The sequence below is a fragment of the Trachypithecus francoisi genome, unplaced genomic scaffold (genome assembly GCF_009764315.1).
Source record: "Trachypithecus francoisi isolate TF-2019V2 unplaced genomic scaffold, Tfra_2.0 Contig00141, whole genome shotgun sequence".
Lineage (NCBI taxonomy): Eukaryota > Metazoa > Chordata > Mammalia > Primates > Cercopithecidae > Trachypithecus > Trachypithecus francoisi.
In genome coordinates, this window is record NW_022680489.1 from 174,556 (window position 1) to 196,795 (window position 22,240).

Genomic DNA, 22,240 nt, shown 5'->3' on the forward strand with positions numbered 1-22,240 from the left:
CTGAAACCCTGTCACTTCAGATGTGCTCCATCATCTATCCTCATTGTGCAGACAAGGGCTGAGCTGTGGTTACTCTCTGAAGGCCTCACAGGGAGTCCAGGAGGAGCTGGTCCCTCATCTAGCTTGGAACCGCAGGCCCACTTAACCTCCCACACTTCCCGTGGGATGCTCTGCTGGGGTCTGAGAGCTGTGCAGGGGACCGAGACGGTGCAGCCTGCTTGCAGGAAGTATAGAGCTATAAGATGTTTGGTGCAGACCTTTCAGATGGTATAGGGCAAGTTCGCTGTTGGGAAATAATTTCCTAACTGGAAGGGTAGGGAATCTGAAGTGAAAGCTGTCCTCAGGCCTTGCCCCTAGGGGGCGGCATAGCCCTATCCGTGGGTGGTGGGCCTTGAACACACTGCCTTAGGCCTGCTGTACTTCGAAGCTGAGAAAGGAAAGTGTCACTCCTTCCCCATTTTCTGTGTCCTTTTTATTTCATATGGAAAGCACATGGGAGAGGAGTGTTCAGGGGTGCTGGGTCCCCAAGTGCCGTTGGTAAGTTCCCCACCATGGAGCCTCTGTGAACCATTGCTCCCTGCCTCATCCTCATGTCCCTCTAGCACAGGGTTCCCAACCTTGAGTCTGCATTGGAATTCCTTCGGGAGCTTTAAAAACCCACGTGTGGGTGTTCATTCACCCTCGTATTGGCCTGGAGTGCAGCTGGGGCATTGGGAGTTGCCCAAAGTGATTGTAATGCCCAGGGGTGGGGAACTGATGGCTCTAATACAAGAACATCAACCCAAAGCTAGGCCATCCCCCATGCACTGTCCTCTGGCCACACCGCGGGAACCACTTTCAGAGACCAACTCAAAGCTAGGCCATCCCCCACGCACTTCCCTCTGGCCACACCGCGGGAACCACTTTCAGAGACCAACTAGGGGTAGGGATGGAAGCCTCATTCTCCCTCTGGATCGGGAAGGGGCCAGATCCCTTGTGGCCATTGGGTTCCCTTCATTAACTGACACCTATCTGCTGAGTAAAGCACCTTGATGTGACAAGCCAGCCCTGCGCTGCCCCTGCAGTGCAGCCCCCAGCCCTCCCTACCACACCTGCCTGGTGCTCCGTCCTCCCTGGACTGCTTGGTCTTCTCAGAACATGCCACACTTTTAGTACAACTGCACCTTTGCATAAGATGTTTCCTCTGAGATGTGCCACAGACACCCCCACAATCCCATGTCACCTCCAAGAAGCCTGCCCCTCCCCTCCAAACAACCTCTCATACTGCACATTTCCTCGGGAATGGGAGTTGCTCCTCGCCGCAGGGGCCTTTGTGCATCCCGGGCGCATAGTAGGCGCAGGCACCATCGGGTAAATGGCTGCAGGAGAGCACTTGAGCCCAGCCTGTGTGGGGCCAGCAAAGCTGTTGCAACGAGGCCAGGAGGAAGCTAGAAGGTTCAAGGTCACTGATGCCACAAGCCATGTGCTCACAGGCCCTCAACAACAGCAATGACTACAGTGAAAGAGGAGAGGCATGGGGCCCCGTGAGGGAAACTGTGTCATTCAGGACTGGGGAGAGAAGCAGAGTGACCAACTTGTCTGGGTTTTAAAGCTGAAAGTCCTGAATCCTGGTGATCCCCTCGGTCTGATGGTCACCCTAGATAAGCTAGAGGCTAGGACAGGCGTGACTAATGCAGGGCACCCAGGAAGGGGGGCTGTCGGAGGCTGACTCCTGGCTTAGCAATTCCATTAGTGTGGTTCCACCAGCCCCACCTTCCGGGCATCTGTGACATGGTGACTCCTGGAGAGCTGGCAGAGGCTGGGCCAGGCGCAGGAGGGAAATCTTCTAACCTCCTCAGCAGACAGTGGCTGACAGGACGGGGACATTCGTCTTTATTCCGCCTTCCAGAGCCCTCGCATGTGCCCAGTTCCAACATTAGCTGTTTCAGGGCAGAGGGAAGGAGTTGGAGACAAGCAGTCCTCCGCAGTTTGCACTGGTTACAGCAGCCAGAGGCTGCGGTAAGAGTGTTGAGCCCAGGATGCAGAGCCTGGCTTCAAGTCCCAGCCCTGCTGGCAGTAACCATGGGCCACACACGTCTCAGCCTCAGCTTTCTAGTCTTAGAATGGGGGTAACACCTGTCCCGCGTCCCTTCATAGGGTGGACACGAGGCCCTGATCACCTAGTGCTTTTGGCAGATTCCAGAGGTCTGAAGCCGCGACCCTCAGCCTGGGCTGCTTCCTGGAGTCCCCTAGAGACTTTAGAAGTCCTGATTCTGGGCCTCGCTCCCCAGAGATGCTGAGCTACCTGCTCTACACTGGGGCCTGGCTTCAGAATTTTTAATTTTTAACTTTCTTTTTTCCCCTCCCTTCATTCATTCCTTCCTTCCTTCCCTCCCTCCCTTCCTTCCCTCCCTCCCTCCCTTCTTCCTTCCTTCCTTCTTTCCCTCCCTCCCTCCCTCCCTCCTTCTTTCCCTCCCTCCCTCCCTCCCTCCCTTCCTTCTTCCTTCCCTCCCTCCCTTTCTTCTTTCCCTCCCTCCCGCCCTCCTCCCTCCCTCCTCCTTCTTCTTCTTTTTTTTTTGAGATAGAATCTCATTCTGTTGCCCAGGCTGGAGTGCAGTGGTGCACTCGGCTCACTGCAACCTCCTGGGTTCAAGCAATTCTCCTGTTTCAGCCTCCGGAGTAGTTGAGATTACAGGTGCCTGCCACCATGCCCGGCTAATTTTTGTGTTAGTAGAAACGGGGTTTCTCCATGTTGGGCAGGCTGGTCTCCTACTCCTGACTTCAGGTGATCCACCCACCTTGGCCTCCGAAAGTGCTAGGATTACTGGCACGAGCCACCGTGGCCGGCCATAATTTTTTACTTTCTAAGGAGTCTCCTGTGAGGTCGAGGTTGAGAACTACGGCTGTCAGTGTGTAAATGGGGTCTTACTCCTGTTCAGCTGGAAAGACAAGATCTACTCGTGAAACAGCCGAGGTTGAGGGTGATAGTTTAGGGCGGCCATTGCGGTGGGGGCAGTAACCAGGAAGAGCTTTCTGTGAGAGGGCGAGGTGATGGGTGTGTGAAGGAGAGGACATGTTGTGGGAGCAGTCGAGGGGCAGGAGCAGCCTAGGGGAGGGAGGAAGTTCTAACTAGCCCTGGCTGCTGTGGGCACTGAGGCCTGATGTGCTGTCTTCTGCCCGGCATCCTCCGTGCACCGTCCTCCGTGCTGCAGCTGGGAAACTCTTGCTGCTCAGAGGCCTGAGTTCATGCTGCTGAGATGCTACTGAGAGCTGGAGAAGCTGTCAGGCTGCTGTGGGTGTGGACAAGCCCTACTGTCCTAGGAAGACCTGCCCATGATCTTTTGAGGTGCAACGTAGCGTGATGGGGTTGGTGGGATAGTGTTTGAGATGGGGATGGCAGACATGGCTTAGAATCTGACTTTGCTGTTTGTTAGCATCCTAACCTTGGGCTTAATCACCCCAGCCTCAGTTTCCTGTCTGTATTCAGCTCAAAACAGAGTTGAATCTTTGCTGGGTGGTAACTCATCACAGAGGAATAGGCGTGGGCTGTGCAGAAGGGAAGCAGTTCTCCTCCCTTCTTTCCAGCCCGAGCAACAGGATCCACATTCTTTCAGCCAAGACCACTTGGCCCTGCTCACCTCCTGGCAACTTCTGGCCGCCTCTGAGAGCTTCTTGTGCCCCAGGCCTGTGGACTGAGGCAAGAGCTCAGGGAGTGGGGACCTCTGTAGGAGGGGAGAATAATCACAGCTGCCCCCAAGGACCTCACCAGGTTGTTGTGAATGTCACAAGGTAAAACCCTGGAGAAAAACCCCTGATTGCTGCCGGGTGCCGTCCAAATGATTGTTGCTATGTGTATAGAGTGGGTATAAATTCAGTGTCCATGGTGATTTATTCTAGGAAAACATTTCTTTTTTTCCCCGTGGCAAAGGGCAGCCTCTTACCTCAATCCAGGGGCCCTGGGAGACCCTTGGAAGGCAGGGCCTCCGGGGCTGAATTCCAGAACAGCAGCTGTGGCCACCTCCTTAGGCCACCTGGGAATCGATTCTCTGTCACTCACTTGGAGGCAACCACATTTAAATTAAAAATGTAGGAGGCCTGGGATAGTCCCTTTGTGGAAAAAAAAAAAATAGCTCAAGCTCAGTATTGCACCCCTCAAACAGAAAAAGGCAATTTAATAATTATGAGAGGCCGGGCATGGTAGCTCCCACCTTTAACCCCAGCACTTTGGGAGGCCAAAGTGAGTAGATTGTCTAGGCCAGGAGTTCGAGACCAGCCTGGCCAACATGGCGAAAGCCCGTCTCTACTAAGTATACAAAAACTAGCCAGGCGTGGTGGTGCGCGCCTGTAGTCCCAGCTGCTTGGGAGGCTGAGACACAAGAATTGCTTGAACCCAGGAGGCAGAGGTTGCAGTGAGTGGAGATCGTGCCACTGCACTCCAGCCTGGGTGACAAAATGAGACTTTGTTTCAATTAAAAAGAAAAAAAAAAATATGAGATGTCGTGGGGCAGCAGCCAAGTGCCAAGCAAGTGGGGTAGATGTCAGAGGGTGAAGAGCCCACCCAGCAGTGAGAGGAGGCTGCCTGGAGGGTGCAACTGACCACTGCCCCTGGGGAAGGTGGGACGGGGGCAGGTTCACAGGGGAGCAGTGTGAGCTTAGTTCTCAGCAGGCTGGGTTTGGAGTGGATTGTGGAAAGAGTAGGAACGTATTAGGGTGAAGCTGGAGGTGGGTGTGGAGGAAGGCCAGGGGACCCTGACATGAATGCAGATGTAGGAACCCTCAGCTGTCTCTGAAACCAGGAGGGCTGGGGAAGGACCTTGTGCATGTCCTAGATTCTGTGACCTCAGGAGTTACTGCTCAGGAAGCAGGACAGCCTCCTCTTTGGTGTGTGCGTGCAGGAGAGAGGTCGTGGTGGGCTGTGGGTTGTTAGTCTGTCTCCCAGGAGCACCTGGCAACCTGAACTCCCCCTGCTCCCTCCCCACCCTGCCCCAGATCTGGTAAAACCACCAACTGGCGGGGCACGGCAGAGGCTGTCACTGCCACACGCCTTCAGAGCTCCCCACAACTTATGTTCATGCTGCTGAGATACAGATGAGAGTTGGAGAAGCTGTCAGGCTGGTATGGGTGTGGACAAGCCCTGCTGTCCTGGGAAGACCTGGACATGATCTTTTGAGGTGCAGTGTAATGTGATGGGGGTAGTGGGATGGTGTTTGAGATGGGGATGGCAGACATGGCTTAGAATCCTGACTTTGCCATTTATTAGCAGCCTGACCTTGGGCTAATCAACCAAACCTCAGTGTCCTGTCTGTATAGGGAGAATAATAATAACTACCTCAAGTGGTAGCAAAAGTGCCTGTATTTGAGAGCTTGTACGTCACTAGAAGTAGTTTTGTTTTGTTTTGTTTTGGAGATGGAGTTTCACTCTGGTTGCCCACGCTGGAGTGCAATGGCGCGATCTCGGCTCACTATAACCTCCGCCTCCCGAGTTCAAGCACTTCTCCTGCCTCCGCCTCCTGTGTAGCTGGGATTACAGGCATGTGCCACCACGCCTGGCTAATTTTTTGTATTTTTAGTAGAGACAGGGTTTCACCATGTTGGCCAGGCTGGTCCCAAACTCCTGACCTCAGGTGATCCACCGGCCTCAGCCTCCCAAAGTGCTGAGATTACAGGCATGAGCCACCGCGCCCGACCTAGAAGTGATTTTTGTCAGGAGACAGAAGACCTTTAGTGACTGGAGTCAAGCAGGTGGAGTGTGAAGATCAGCTCTGCCCCTTAGCTGTGGGACCCCGAGCAAGCCACCTCACCTCTCCACACCTCTGTTCTGTCACCTTTTACAGGTCAATAATGCCCATCTCACAGGGCAGCTGTGACCACTGCATACTGCACAGACCAGGACATAGAAAGATGGTAACTGAGGTTTTGTCGTGGTTGTTCATTAGCATTGCTTAGGACCCAGGTCTGATCCCTTCATTCAGCTGGTGTGATTGTGGGTCAAGGATCTGATATCCCCAAAGAAAGGACTGCAAGTATTTGCCAGTTAGAATTTATTTGTTATAAGATATGATATTGCACATGTATTCCTGTGTTTGGCATCAGAAGACCTGAACTCAAATCTCCAGTTCATTACCTAGTAGGACTTGCTCACTCCCTGTTTCTCTCCCAGCCTCAATGTCCTCGTAGGGGAAATGGGAATGCTAATAATGGCCTACTTCACAGAACTGTGGTGAAGACAAAACCAATCAAGCACATGGATCAGTGAGGATGTGCAGGGCTGCAAGTGCCAGAAATCCCGGAGTCTTGCTGCTAGGATTGGATACTGATCTAAGGAGCTTAATTAGTAAGAACTTGTGGATGCGGGGCAGCCTGCAGAGCTGGTTGATTTAGGGCTCGGTGACATCATCAAGGCTGGGCTTGGGACTGCCTGGGTTCCCTGAGAGGAGTGGAACCATGGTGGGAGGATGTAGCAAAGATGAGGATGATGATTGACAGGTCAGTCTACGATTGTTGCCTGCTAAAGTTCATTCATCCGTTCTTTCGATAACTACAAACTGGGCACCCACCAGGTACCAGTCACAGGGCTGGGCCTTGGAGAACAGACATGACCCGCCTGCACTGTGATCCACTGCTGTTTGATAAATCACCACAAAACATGGGGGCAGACAGCAGTAGCTCTCAGTTGCTATGCCTCACAGCTTCTGAGCATAAGAACTGGGGACCAGGCATGACTGGGATAGCTGTCTCTGCTCAGTGATGTCTGGGGCCTCAGATGGAAGATTCGAAGACTGGGAGGAGAATCATCTGAAGGTTCACTGATGTGGCTGGCACACATTGTTGCTGAGCCCTGGGCTGGGACTATCCTCTGGAACACCTGCACACGGCTTCTCCATGGGGCCAGGGCTTCCAGGGCATGGTGGCTGAGTTCCAAGGGTGAGTATCCCAAGGGAGAGAGCAGGTGGGATCTGTGCGCTTTCTATGATCAAGCCTCGGAAATCACAGGGCCTCTGTTCTGCCATACTTCTTTGACTGTTGTGATCACAAGCCACATGGTCACAGCCTCCAGCTGCCTCTCAGCGGGAAGAATGTCGGTCACATTCTAAGAGCAGGTGGGATGGAATCGACAGAGAGGATGGCCATCTTTGGAAAATACAGTCTGCCACACTCCCCTTGAATGATGCTCACGTCTAGCTGGGAAGGCATACATGAGCATTCAGCAATACAGTGCACAAACCGTCACATAGGTACAGGGTGCTTAGGGCCATGGCAGAAGTAGTATCTACTTACCCTGGGACCCTGGAAGAGGCTTTTGATCTGAATCTCAGATGAGTCAGACTGGAGCCGGTGGAGCCTGGGAGGAAGGTCTCAGCAGAGGGAGTCATCTAGCAAAGGGGTGTGTTCTGGGAAGGGCAGGAGGATTCTGTGGCTGGAGCTCAGGCTTCAGGTTCAGTGTGGAGGAGGGAAGAAAGGGTGCAGAGGTAAGCTGGGGCCAGATGCGGGGTGCCTAAGAGCAGACTCATTACTCCCTGCCCTCCTCCAGTCCCTGGTCCTCTGCACACAGTAGGCACTTCATATTGATTGAAATTGGAGTGAGCAGTGTGTGTTGAAGAGGAAACCAAATCCCAAAGAGAGACCGTGGGGCCGCCTGGAGGCAGCATGGGATAAAGACAGGGAGAACCTACTTTCTTATCATAGGAACTTGAGATTCTCTTTCTCAGTTGTTGCCTTTTCAGTATTTTTCAATGTCTCTGCAAGAGTTCACAGGGCTGAGAGCAGCCCCTGAGTCACTTCTTGTTCCTATCCCTCACCCCCAGCTGGATTCTTGGGTCTTCCCTCCATACTGGTTCCCAGAGAGTGTGGACTCTCTGCCTCTTGTAGGTAAGAAGGAGGCAGCTGGCTGAGGAGGTGGCAGGGGCACGTGAAAGGGCCAGGAGGGTGAGGATGGAGAGGAGGGGAGGGAAAAGGAGGAGATGGAGGGGGAGAAGATGAAATTGCTAAGTGTATGATCAGTGCCAGAGCCAAAAGCCCATACTGCAAATTGCTTTTTCCTTCACACTTGTCCCAGAGAAAGGCTCAATTAAAATAGCACCTGTTGGAAATGGAAGGGTAATTGAACCAGGCAGCTTATTAGGCCTGTCTCCAAGAGCATTCAGGAGCAGCCATGAACTTTGGGAACTTCCACCATGTTAACTTAGCGGGGAAGATGACCCCGAGCAACAAGGGCCGACGGGATGGGGCTGTCCCACTGTCTTGCCTGCCCGGGGCCCTGCTCAGTGGCCTGAGAGGGCGGGACTCGTCTGTGTGGGGCACTCTTCTGTGGTGGGGTAGTTCAGTGGGCTGCGACATGGGGCTGATGAGATCAAAACCGTCCAGTTCCAAGTCCCAGAGCAGAAAAAAAGTGGGACCAGAAGTGGTCTTGGGGACCAAGCCAGACTTTCTGGGGGAGAATGACTTGCCAAGGATGACCCAGTCAGTTGGTGATGAGAGATCTGGAGTCAGAGGGGGAAGTCACCAACTCCCAATCCAGTGCTGCTGCCCAGGGACAGTCTCACCATGCCACGCCGTCCTAAACTAGCCTGTGGCCCTCGCCCCAAATATATGCCCATGGCCTGTCACTGTACCAGGTTCATGCCAGGCACAGCTATTTCAGGGTGGCAGGAGCCACGCCAAAGGCTTTTCTGGCTTGAGGGCATCTCTCCACACCCCTCAGGGACAGACTATGCTGTCCCTAGGAGGAGGCAGACAGAGGTGGACACAGCCCACAGGCTTGGCTGGAACGGCGGGTTCCAGAGCTACCCGCTGGCCGCCCACAGTGAAGTCTGGTAGGGGTGGCACTCTCCCCACGGGTTACCCATTGGACCAGAGCTCATTCACCCAGAGCCCGTTTCCATGACAACAGCAAGCTCCTTACCCATCCATTTCATCCTTAAAGATTCCCACCCCAGCTGTCTGAGCCTGGGCTCATCGCCCAGCTGCCGCGCCAGCCCACGTCTCCAGATCACAGGTTTAGCAGTGACTTGTCAAACTGCCAGAGAGAGCCTCCTGGGAGGTGCCTGGTAACTGGCATAGCCCTTGAAAACCACCATATAATCACCTGCTAATTGGATTAGGAACTTGTTCCCAGGGACTTTCTTTTGCCCCCATGTTAAGGCCACCCTACTCCATTCTTCTAGAACTTAGCATTGGAGAGCTTCCCCATTCCCCTCTGCACAACCTCCCAGGCCAGGGTAATGCTGACTTCCCCAAAGTCAGATACTGACACAAGGGGAAAAGGAAACCTCTAGTTTTCTGGGGCCCAGGTACACTCAGAGGGGAAAAACTCCCCAGGGTGGGAGAACACACAGGGCCCTCTCTTCCCCACCTCTGCCCGCCAGCCCTGCTCTCAGCCTTGCAAGACAATCTGGCTTTTCCCTTGGGGCTTTTGCCTCCCTGCTTCTCCCCACTAGACATCACCTCCCTCACAGCCCAGCTCCATGTTCACCCCCACCAGGAAGTCTTCCTTTCTAAACCGTTTTTCTCTGCATCCTCTCAGAGTGGCTATATTTGGTTCCTGCAATATAACTTCGTATATATTGCATCAGGGAGAGGGGGAGATTCCTGAAGCTGGTTTTTAAAAATATTTTTCTGAAGCTATTTTTTCGGTGCATTTTCTTTCTATTCCAGAAAATTCTTATAGTGGGTGGATGTCATTTATCTACTCAGCATCTCGTCTTTGGACTACAAATCCTTATCCCTTTCTGCTGGTACCATTGTGTCTCCTTCCTGTGGAAAACCTGTGCCACGGGACTCAGCGGGGGCTGCCTCCTCCAGCAGGGTCAGCAGCTGAAGCAGGCCTGGTCCATGCAGCACGGGGTCAGCAGCCCACAGCGGTCAGTTCAGGGGAACCACATGGCTGTGCGGAGAGCCAATCAGAATCTTCCCTGGAATTCCCATAGACACTGCTGGTTTCCTGACCAACATCCATTCCTCCCCTGTTCTCACTAGCTACACGCCACTTTTGTTGATCTAGCAAGAAGTCCAGTGGAAGATATTTGTGCCTCTAGACTTTCTTGCAGGTAGGGGTCATGTCACCCAGTTCTGGTCAATAAGATATGGTCAGAAGTTGCTGGGAGAGACTTCTGGGAAAGGGTTTCAAAAGGAACATGGCTCCTTTAGTCCAATCTTAACTGATGGCTAAGATGGAGACAGCCTTTTATTCCAGCCATGTGAGAGAGGCCACCTGAGAATAAAGTGATCCAAGAAGAAAGCAAAACCCACACACACACGCACGCACACACACACACACACACACACACACATACAGAGAGAGAGAGAGAGAGAGATGGCAATATCAGTTAAGCCCCTGGATTGAGCCATGCCTAAAGCCTCAGAACTTCCCAATTTGGAGAGCCAATCAATAAATCAGTAAATCCTTGTCCTACTTAAGCTGATTTGCACTGGGTCTCCATCTCTTTCAGTGAAAGACCCCTCAGAGCAAACCTCCACAAGACCAAACCCATGTCTTTCCCTGCCTCTGTTCTCCCCTCCCAAGCTACCCCACATAAGATGCCAGATGCAAAGCTGGCATCTTACATTCATTCAAATGACTCTGAGCTCCCCCCGCCCCACTGCCAATTCTTATCTCAACGAGTCAAATAAAGGCTTGAAAAGACTTGACATCTGAACTAGAGTCATTAAGGAAAAACTCATTAATTACCTGTGGAGATCTGAGGCCAAGCACATCTCATCTGAGGCCAAGATCTGAAGCAGTGCATGGCTTGGAATCCCATTTCCTCTTCACCAACCCATTCCTTCTGCACTCACCTCCTCCAGGAAGCCTTCCAAACCAGATCTTAACTCCATCATCCTAACTGCCTTGTGAACACTCACTTTTGCTAACACTTTGATTCAGCAGTACTTGGATTCCATGAGTATTTGAGCATAGTTGTGTGTGTGTCTCATCTCTCTCACCCCACCCCACCCTACCAGCTGACTCTCCCAAACTCTCTAGAGCAAGAGCTGTGTCTCCATCAAACTAGCAACTTCCTGAGGGCGAGGACTCTTAATCTCTTATCCCATTGGGATCCAGATGCTCTCCCCTCATATCAGACTGGGAACGGAAAATCTTTCCATGCCCCATGGAGCCTCCTTGGCAAGACAGGAAGATACGGAGTCTGAACCCCGTAGAGATGGAGAGTGGGAGGAAGAAGGCAGCCAGGAACAGTTAGCAGGAGGGTCCGTCTTAACCTTCAGGGAAAAACTGATTCACAGCACATAAGGCTAGTTCTGGATCAGAATCTGTTATTCAACAGCACTTGTAAGGGTTTAACTCAGATCCTGTCCCCTCTGGTGTAGAAATCCCTACCCGCCTAAGGCCAGGATTCTGCCTTGCCAGTATTTATTTATTTATTTTTTAGACGGAATTTCACTCTTGTTGCCCAGGCTGGAGTGCAATGCTGCCATCTTAGCTCACTGCAACCTCCGCCTCCTGGGTTCAAGCGATTCTTCTGCCTCAGGCTCCTGAGTAGCTGAGATTACAGGTGTACACTACCATGGCTGGCTAATTTTTTTTTTTTTGTATTTTTTTAGTAGAGACAGGGTTCCTGTCTCACCTCAATGTGATCCACCTGCCTCGGCTTCCCCAAGTACTGGGATTACAGGCGTAAGCCACTGCACCAAGCCCTTGCCAGTGTTTTTTATTTCTCTTGTCCCTTGACTGTTGTGTAATGATGAATCCCTTTCTTGGGAAGCTTGTCAAATGCAAGTAGACATTGAGGGGGTGGCCATGTGTCTACTGTCTCATAGCTCCTGTTGGATGGGAGTAGCCGGTGTGGCTGCCAGTGCTGGCGGGAGAGGATACCACCATCTGCTCTCTTCAGCATGCTGCCCTGCCTTTGAGTCCCCTCACGCCCGCCCCAAGACTAAATCCTTGAAAGAGCAGCTGCACAGTGAGCATGTGGCAAGGAAGGATGCTAATGTAGGGAAGAAAGTGATGAATCCCCAAAAGAGTCAGGGAAAGCCATGCAGGAAGGAAAAATAGATGCATAAAGGTGGTGGGGGTGAGCTGGGCGAGGCTGCCCGCTGACAGCTGAATCAAAACTCCAGAGAGCTGGGCACGGTGGCTCACATTCGTAGTCCCGGCACTTTGGGAGGCCCAGGAGGGTGGATCGCGTGAACCCAGGAGTTCAAGACCTTCCTGGGTGACATGATGAAACACCGTCTATACAAAAAATACAAAAATTAGTCAGGCACAGTGGCGTGTGCCTGTAATCTTAGCTACTTTGGAGGCTGAGATGGGAGGACTGCTTGAGCCCAGGAGGTGGAAGTTGCAGTGAGCGGGGTTTACATCACTGCACACCAGCCTGGGCAACAGAGTGAGACCCTAGCTCAAAAAGAAAAAAAAACCCAGGCTGGACACGGTGGCTCACGCCTATAATCCCAGCACTTTGGAAAGCTGTGACAGGTGGATCACTTGAGGTCAGGAGTTTGAGACCAGCCTGGCCAACATGGTGAAACCCCATCTCTACTAAAAATACAAAAACTAGCCAGGTGTGGTGGTGGGTGCCTGTAGTCCCAGCTACATAGTAGGCTGAGGCAGGAGAATGGCTTGAACCTGGGAGGCAGAGGTTGCAGTGAGCTGAGATTGTGTCACTGCTCTCCAGCCTGGGCAACAGAGCAAGACTCCATCTCAAACAAACAAACAACAAACAAACAAAACCCAGACAGCAGAAAGCCCAGGTGAGGAGAAGGGGAGAGGCAGAGAAGACATGAAGGAAGATTTGTTTGGTAGAGAGAAGGGAATTGATGGAAGCCCTTGGATGCAGTTTGAACCTATATTTTGTAGAAGAAGCGATGGGGAAATGGGCCAGATCTCAGACAGGAGAGAGACATGATGCAATCAGTGCTAATCCAGACATCTCCATGGAGGAGGATGAGCACCCAAGGGAAGTGGAAGCAAGGTGCTCACCCAGGATACTGCGGCAGGGATCAGTGTGCCTAGCACGGCGATGGAAGTGGGAGGGAGTCAGAGATCTGGCTGAGCGACTCCTAACTTTTGAGAGTTGGTGGCTCATTCCCACCAAGGAGCTTATGGCTGCTGCTTTGGGCGTCTTTGCTGCCAAATGTCACTGGCCTGGGGTCACCTCACCCATCACCCATGGAGAGTGGCTCTCCTCTCCCTGTTTGTGCAGGACTTTCTTTCCATTGGCAGCGACTGGCCAGGGGGCCTCAGAGGAGCTGGGAATGGGGAGCAGACTGCAAAGAAGGTTTGGTCAGGCGAACCGACTTGGAGAGCAGGGGAGTGGAGCCGTCAACCTTCGCATTTTACAGGCATCCAAATCACACACCAAATAAGGAGAAAGATGGGACACATTTGCACAATAATTCAAGACAGGATCTCCATGGCAACAATTACCCAAAAACTCACTCCTGACAGTTGCAACAGCGGGAGCTAGCAAAGAAGAGTGGGGGTGGGAAACGTGTGTGTGGGCTCAGAGAATAGTTTCCTTTTATTCTCAAACTGAAGGAAGTGCTGACGGCAGGAAACAAGGTGTCTCACAGCCTGACTAAGCCAAGAGCCATTGGAAGCAGGATCTGGAAGAAGCCTTAGAGATGTCTGTGTGAGCTCCTTTTGAGCTGCGTAGAGGTCTGGGTGTGGGACACCACAGTGAGATGTGCCAGTGGGATGTGCCAGCTCAGGGGAGCTGACACATGACATAGGTTAGGAGAACGGAGCTCTAGCCTACTCTGCTCCCCTCCCAGACTTGCTGTGTGGCCCCTCAGTTTCCTCTACAGTGAAATGTACAACCTACCTCCAAGAACTATTACAAGGCTGAGTGAATGCATGAGATGAGAAATGCTTTTACCAAAGTCACTGCCAATGCAAAGATAAGAGGTTTCAAGGCAGCCATGAAGAGTGACCTGAGAAAGGTAGCTACATGCAAGGCTCTTCTTACCAGGCAGAGGAGTCTCCTGGGTCAGGTGAGAGTCAGTACAAAGACTGTGGTGGGAACCTAGAATGTGGCTAGGCAGCAATACTGATGAGATGGTGGGAAGGTGGGAGGTGGGGTTTAGTGGCAGAAGCGTCACCTGTGTCCTACCACCAGACAGATGAACAGACTGACTGTGAGCTCAGAGCAGGTAGTAGAGTGTGTAACTTCCAATTTACAAAGATTTTTAAAGATGTTTGGCTCAAAAAGGAAAAGCATTCTGCTTTCTTTTTGGAGTAACATAAATCCAACCCCCTTCCCACCCACATCCTTTTAAGTGTATTTCTTTTTGTCTGGTAGTCCTCAAAAGCCATTGGCTATTTTTCAGATCCTACAGCTTAGATTGCCGTAAACCTCTTGAGAAAGGAGAGCTTTTTCATCTTTCTTTTGGGAACTAAGACTATCTCTGGAGCAAAGAAAAAGGTTCTTCTTGGTTTCATTTGCATTTGGAAGCCCAGGTTTTTGGGGGAAAAAACCACTCTCAAGAGCTTATTACTATTATAAATGTTTAGCCATATGATTTTTCCTCAAGAGGACAACCAAAACTTTTCATACCAACTCCCATGGATAGCAGTCCCCTTAAGCTGAATTATGGTGGGAAAGGATTAAGGTAGGACATTTCTTGAGCACTTTTTTCCTATTCTGGGATCTCTCTTTTGCCATCCCACTCTCCACTACAAAACTTTTCCCTTTCCTTTCGTCTCACTAACCATGGAAAATCCTCCCACCCTTAGAGGTCCTCAGAAGCCATTCTTCCCACTGCTGAAGCTGACTTTCTTCCCGTTCCTTCTGGACTGAGCAGGAAAACTGATTCAGGAGAGAGCCCATCTAAAGGAATTCAGGCTGGGCCCTGAGACAGGACATCATGGGGCGGACTTTGGATTGGCCACAATAGTCCAGGTCTTGTCCTCAGCAGTAGAGTCCAGAAACTCGGTTGGGCCAGGACATCCAAAAGTTGTCAGCCTCTCAGGACTGATTCAGGCCAACCAAATTCATTGATGGGCAACCAGAATGCCATTTCCTGAATAATATATCTACCAAAAGACTGGTATCCAAATATATAAAGAGCTCCCAAAGCTCAACAATAAGAAAATAAGCAGCCCACCTTTAAAAAAGCAAAAGACACTTTACTAAAGAAAATATACAGATGGCACTTAAGAACATGAAAAGATGCTCAACATCATCATTCAGTAGGAAAAGCCAAATTAGACACACAATGAGATGCGACTACACATTTGCTAGAAAGGCACACATACATACAAACAAAATGCAAAATCTGACAATATCAAGTGCTGATGAGGACATAGAGCACCTAGAATGCTCACACATTGCTGGTGGAAATGCAAAATGAAAAACAGTTTGGCAGTGTCTTACAGAGTTAAGCATGTGCTTTCTATATGACCCAGCAATCTCACTTCTCGGTGTTTACCCAAGTGAAATGAAAACTTTTGTTCACACACACATAAAAAAAAACTCTGCAATAAGATTTATTTGCAATCACCAAAACAGGATACGACCCAAATATCCTTCAACTGCAGACAGATAAAAATTTAAATTTAAAAACCTGGGATACATCCATCCAATGGAATATTACTACTCAGTGAAAAAGGAATGAACTACTGAAGCATGAAATGACATGGATGCATTAAGATAAGTGTGAGAAGCCAGATGGAAAAGGCAGCTTATTGGGTGATTCCACTTATTTGAAATTCAGGAGAAGAAAAACCACAAGGACAGAGAACAGATCAGTGGTTGTTAGCATTAAGGGAAGAGTTTGTGGATTTGGCTACAAAGTGGCAGCATGAAGGAGTATCTTGACTATGTTCATGATCACACAACTCTTAAGTATTTGTCAAATACATTTTTGTGCTCTACATCAAAAAAGTAAATTTTACCCTAAATTTGAAATAAAAATAAAAGACAAAAAAAAAAAACACACAAGGTGGGAATAAAATACTAGACAAAAACAACTTGGTAGATGAGAGAGATAATTAGAATTTAAACATTTAAAGTCCTGGTTTTGTCCAGGATAAAGGTAAATATATTGATTAATTTCGGACTTTTGGGACAAGGATGCTTTTAAAAATGGAAGGGTAACCACTAAAAAAAAAAAAACAGAAATAAAATGTATAATTTCCAAACTGGTAGAGGGTATGAAGAGAGAATTAAGAGAAGAAACAATTATCTGTAATCTTAGCACTTTGGGAGGCTAAGGCAGGAAGATCTCTCTTTTTTTTTTTTTTTTTTTTTTGAGACGGAGTTTCGCTCTTATTGCCCAGGCTGGAGTGCAGTGGCACGATCTCGGCTCACTGCAACCTCTGCCTCCCAGGTTCAAGCGATTCTCCTGCCCCAGCCTCCCTAGTAGCTGGGATTGGCATGTGCCACCACGCCCAGCTAATTTTGTATTTTTAGTAGAGACGTGGTTTCTCCGTGTTGGTCAGGCTGGTCTCAAACTCCTGACCTCAGGTGATCCCCCTCTTCGGCCTCCCAAAGTGCTGGGATTACAGACGTGAGCCACCGCACCCAGCCCAGGAAGATCTCTTGAGGCCAGGAGTTCGGGACTAGCCTTGGCAACATAGCAAGACCCCATTTCTACAAAGAAATAAAATAACTGGAACATGGTGATGTGCATCTATTGTCCCAGCTACTTGGAAGGCTGAGGTCAGAGGATTGCTTAAGCTCAGGAATTTGAGGCTGCAGTGAGCTATGATCATGCCATTGCATTCCAGTCTGAGCAACAGATTAAGACTCTGCTTCTGTTTAAAAAAAGAAGCAAATAAAAAGAATAGTAGCAACAAATCAGTATATAAGATGATAGAAATAATCTAAATATATTAGTGATCACAATAAATGAAAAGATGAAATACATCAGTAAAAAGATAATATTTTTTAAAAAAGATCCAGCTATATGATGTGTACCTAAAATATAATGACATAGAAAATTTGCAAGCAATGAGTTGAAGAAGAGATACACAAAGAAACTAACCAAAAATAAAGCTAGTATAGAAATATTAATATCCAACAAAATGTACACCCTTTATCTAATGCTTACTGTATGTAGAGCCCTGTCTTAAACCTGTGAGATGACACAGGAGAAACAGAAACATGACTGCTACCCTAGGGGATTATAGTTAGGGTGGTGACCAATGATTCCAAATCATTTTATTTAATCAACAAGTATTTGATTGTTGATTAAATCAAATACTTGTTGATTAAATAAAAACTGTGCAAATCCAAAAACATATTTCTAAAATGGAGATAAGGGAGTGGGGCATAGTTGGAATTCCAAAAATAAAATACGGCCAGGCGTGGTGACTCACACCTCTAATTCCAGCATTTTGGGAGGCCGAGGCAGGCAGATCATGAAGTCAGGAGTTCAAGACCAGCTTGGCCAACATGGTGAAACCCCGTCTCTACTAAAAATACACAAAAAATTATCTGGGCATGATGACATGAGCCTGTAATCCCAGCTATGTGGGAGGCTAAGCCTGGAGAATCATTTGAACCCGAGAGGCGGAGGTTGCAGTGAGCCGAGATCATGCCACTGCACTCTAACCTGGGCGACAGAGCAAGACTCCATCTCAAAAAAAAAAAAAAAAAAAAAAAAGTATTGATCAGTGTAGTTAGTAGTTGGTTTTCAAAGATACCCCCAATGAACCATGCCTCCCAGTATTCGTGCCTTTGTGTAGTCTCCTCACACATCAAATCTGGACTGGCCCTGTGATTCATTTTAATAAACAGGATGTGGCAGAGGAGAAATTATGCTGATTCTGGGCCAATTATTGAGGTCTGGAAACTGATTTTGCACTTTTGGGAAGAAACCTGCCATACATCAAGTATAGCTGTGCTGCTGTCTAGACTGTGTGGAGAAGCCACCTGGAGGAAATGCCATGAGATGATAAGGAGAGGAAAGAGGTCCAACCATCTCAGCAGAGCCCAGCATTCCAGCTGTCCCTGCCAAGGTGCCAGATACTCTAGCCGGCCAAGTCCTTGGAAGACTGCAGTTCCTGCCAGTATCACATGCAGCAGGACTGTACAGTTGAGCCCAGTCAACCTGCAGGATCATGAGAGATAATGAAGTGGCTTCCATAAAACCAGAAATTTCTGGGAGTAGTTATGCAGTTATAGATAACTGAAAGAATCTCTTTCAATGTGTGCTAGACCCTCTGCTTACTCATCATTTTCATCAATGATGTGATTTAATCCTTTCAAACATACTTAGAGGTATGTATAACTAACTCGCATTTTACAAATGAAGAAACAGGCTTGGAAAGAATGCCACATGGCTAATAAACAATAGAAGCAGGGCTTGAATCAAGAGCTTCTTGATTAGGGACTTAACACTCTGAACCATTGCATTACTTGACCAAGTGGGAGAGCTGAGGGATGAAAAACACAAGACATTTCACAACAAATCATGATGTCTGTATGAGCTCCCTTTAAGCTTTCTCTTCCTTGTCTTTCTTCATCCTGTGCTACTGAGCAGGAAAGTGGATTCTATAAAGATGACCAGTTAAGTAGGCACATGATGGCCGGGCACGGTGGCTCATGCCTATAATCCCAGCACTTTGGGAGGCCAAGGTGGGTGGATCACTTGAGGTCAAGAGTTCGAGACCAGCCTGGCCAAAAGGTAAAATCCTGTCTCTACTAAGAATACAAAAATTAGCTGGGTGTGGTGGCGGGTGTCTTTAATCCCAGCTACTTGGGAGGCTGAGGCCCAAGAATTGCTTGAACCTGGAAGGTAGAGGTTGCAGTGAGCCGAGATCACACCATGCACTCCAGCCTGGGTGACAAGAGTGAGACTCGGTCTCAAAAAAAAAAAAAAAGTAGGCAGATGATATAGTTGGAGATTTTATTATAATTTGGACACACTTCATAACAAGCACTAATCATCCTCAGTGTTCAGTTGTCACTTGAGAAAATGTAAATGCTATATCTGCTCACTGCCTGTCTTTTCTTCCAGACAAAGGACACATGTTCTTGACAAGGGAGTGTGCCTTGTTCCCCACCCACAGTCACCACTGAAAAAGCTTGAGTTTTGGAGAGGTGGGGACTGGCTGAATCTCCTTTTTTTTTTTTTTTTTTTTTTTTTTTTTAAGAGAATAGCATCTTGCTCTGTTGCCCAGGCTGGAGTTCAATGGCACAATAACAGCTCACTACAGCCTCGAATTCCTGGGCTCGAGCGATCCTCCTGCCTCAGCCTCCCAAGTAGCTGAGACTACAGGTGCATGCCATCACACCTGTCTAATTGACTTATTTTTTGTAGAGGGTCTTACTTTGTTGCTCAGGCTGATCTCAAACTCCTGACCTCAAGCAATTCTCCCACCTCAGCTTCCCAAAGTGCTGGGATTACAAGTGTGGCTGAGTCGGTATGGGCTCTCCTTTCCCTATATCCAAGGCAAGCTTCCAGGACTCTTCTGGGACAATCAGGTGTTAGGGACCATCTTAGTCCCTACCTCAGTTTCACAGATGAGAAAATTGAAGTCCACAAAGGAGGTGTGGCTTCATCAAAAACCCACTGAGAACGAGTGTCAGAATCAGGCTAGGACACATTGGATTTTTCCTCCAGGGCTCTCTGTCCTCCAAGGCCCTTTGAAATCTCCTCTCCAGCTGCAAACAGATTTCTAGACTTTTTCTTTTTTTCTTCTTTTGAGACGGAGTCTCGCTCTGTCACCCAAGCTGGAGTGCAGTGGTGCAATCTCGGCTCACTGCAAGCTCTGCCTCCCGGGTTCACGCCATTCTCCTGCCTCAGCCTCCTGAGTAGCTGGGACTACAGGCACCCGCCACAGCGCCTGGCTAATTTTTTGTATTTTTAATACAGACGGGGTTTCACCGTGGTCTTGATCTCCTGACCTTGTGATCTGCCTGCCTTGGCCTCCCAAAGTGCTGGGATTACAGGCGTGAGCCACCATGCCCCGCCGATTTCTAGACTTCTTACGGAGGTGGTCTGAGATGAGCAGCCTCTAAGAGCAACCGGGACCTGTGAAGAACAGAGCAAGGCCTAGGAGCGCAACAGCCAAGTGTTCAGCACCATGGACAGCTTTGCTGGCCTATTGCTGGGGAGGCGAGAGCTGGGGAGGCTGGTTGTCCAGTAAGACAGAGTGTCATGGGAGAGAGAAAAAAACATGGGAAAGATGTCAGAGACCATCTAGTCCAGTCTCCTCGATTTGCATGGGAAGAGACCCAGGACAAGAGAGAAGTGACTTGTCCAAGATCACACAGCAAGTCAGTAGAGAGCCAGAGATGAGAGCTGACAGCCTACTTCCTCACACCTCTTCAAGGCCCTCAGATACCTGGTGTCCATGACTTATTAGTGGCACAGCCAGACCTTGATTAAGGGCTCCAGAATTAAAATCACCTGTCCTTGGAAATGACAAGAAAAGAAAAGAAAAAAGGAGAAATCATAGAAACGGAAAGAGCACCCGGACCTGATGGGAAGGTCTGTGATTTAGCCTCTAACTGCAAGGCTTTGACAGGAGCTTCCTACTTTCCAAGGTGATGTGGCCTTTCAGAAACAATTTAGTTACCATGGCAACCTCATTCCAGGTTTCATCTCCATGGCAATTCACTGGAGTTTTTCACCCTCCAGTAAGTACATGTGTGATGGCCCATACGTGTATCCCAGAAACATTAATATAAAATCACATTTTTAGAAGTGGAGTATCTCATTATCCAAGTCTGCAGCCAGGGGAATAACAAGGCATGTTCTAGGGTGGGCAGGGCCCAGGGCATAGTGGAAGGATGTCTCTGGGGGCAGCTCTGCTTTCTCATTGCAATTGCAAACCTGTCCCAATCTTTACAGCTAGTGCATCTCAACCTCCCGTGGGCACAAATGATTTCTCCTTTTATGCATCCTCCCTGGTGCCCTGCTCATGACAAAGCCTGAGTGTTGCCTGTGCTGACAAGAAGTGCTGGGACAAGGAGAGAGAAGGCTGGTCCTTCTGACTATGACTTCTGTGGCACCCCAGGGGTGCCCCTCCTGCTTCCCTGTCCACTGTGCCCCAGAGTGGGGCACCCTGGAGCAGTTCCCAGCTTTTGTGTTGGACCTTGTTTGTCTGATGTGTGGACTGTGAACATCCCCCTCAACGTGATCTAATCTGCCATCCAATTCCATGAAATCCTCATGGTTTCTGGTCCACCCAGGGCACCCCTTCTGTTTTCCAGCAATGCTATGCCTTCTCTTTGTTCTTTGTTCTTTTTTTTCTGAGACACAGTCTCACTTTGTCACCCAGCCTGGAGTGCAGTGGTGTGATCATGGTGAACTGCAGCCTCGACCTCCTGGGCTCAATTGATCCTCCCACCTTAGCCTCCTGAGTACCTGGGACTACAGGCACACAACACCATGCCCAGCTAATTTTTGCAATTTTTCATAGAGGTGGGATCTCACTATGTTGCCCAGGCTGGTCTTGAACTCCTGGACTCAAGTAATCCTCTCGCCTTGGCCTCCCAAAATGCTGGGATCACAGATGGGAGCCACTGCCTCTGGCTGCTATGGCTTTTCTTTAATATGTCCTGCTGTTTATAATGATGCAGGGCTGGAGTATTTAGCCCACCATCTTGATCTAATCCTCTCTTTCTTTCTCTACTTTTAGTGTCTATAAATAACCATCTACTAATCTACTTATAATATGTCTAACAATGGATCATTTCTCTCCTCCTCATCTTCTTCATCATCATCACCAGTAGCAGTAGTACTATTTCATGATTGAGGGATCACCACAGAGTAAGAAGTGCTCATAAAAATGTTCCATCAGGTTCTCAAATAATGAGACAGAAAAATCAAGGCATGGCTTCATTTTAAAAATGTAGTTGAAAGTATGAAATGTACTAGCTATGTACCTCCCCCCCCAAAAAAAAACACGGTTTTTGAGACAGGGTCTTGCTGTGCTGCCCAGGCTTCAGTGCAGTGGCATGATCATGGCCCATTGTGTGACCTCTTCACACCTCTTAAAGACCCTCAGATACTTGGTCCTTATGACTTAGTGGCACAGGCTCGACCTGCTGGGCTTAAGCAATCCTCCCATCTCAGCCTCCAGGGTAGCTGGAACTACAGGTGCCCCCACCACACCCGACTAATTTTTTTTGCAGAGACGAGGTCTCACCATGTTGCCCAGAATGGACCCGAACTCCTGAGCTCAAGAGATCCTCTTGCATCAGCCTCCCAAAATGCTGGGATTATAGGTATGAGCCACCATGCCTGACCTCCAAATACCTTTTGAACTCAGGCTTGGATTTGAACTCTGGTTCTGTCAATTATTAACTGTGGTTTTGGATCAGTGACCTAAGCAATTTGAGCCTTGTTT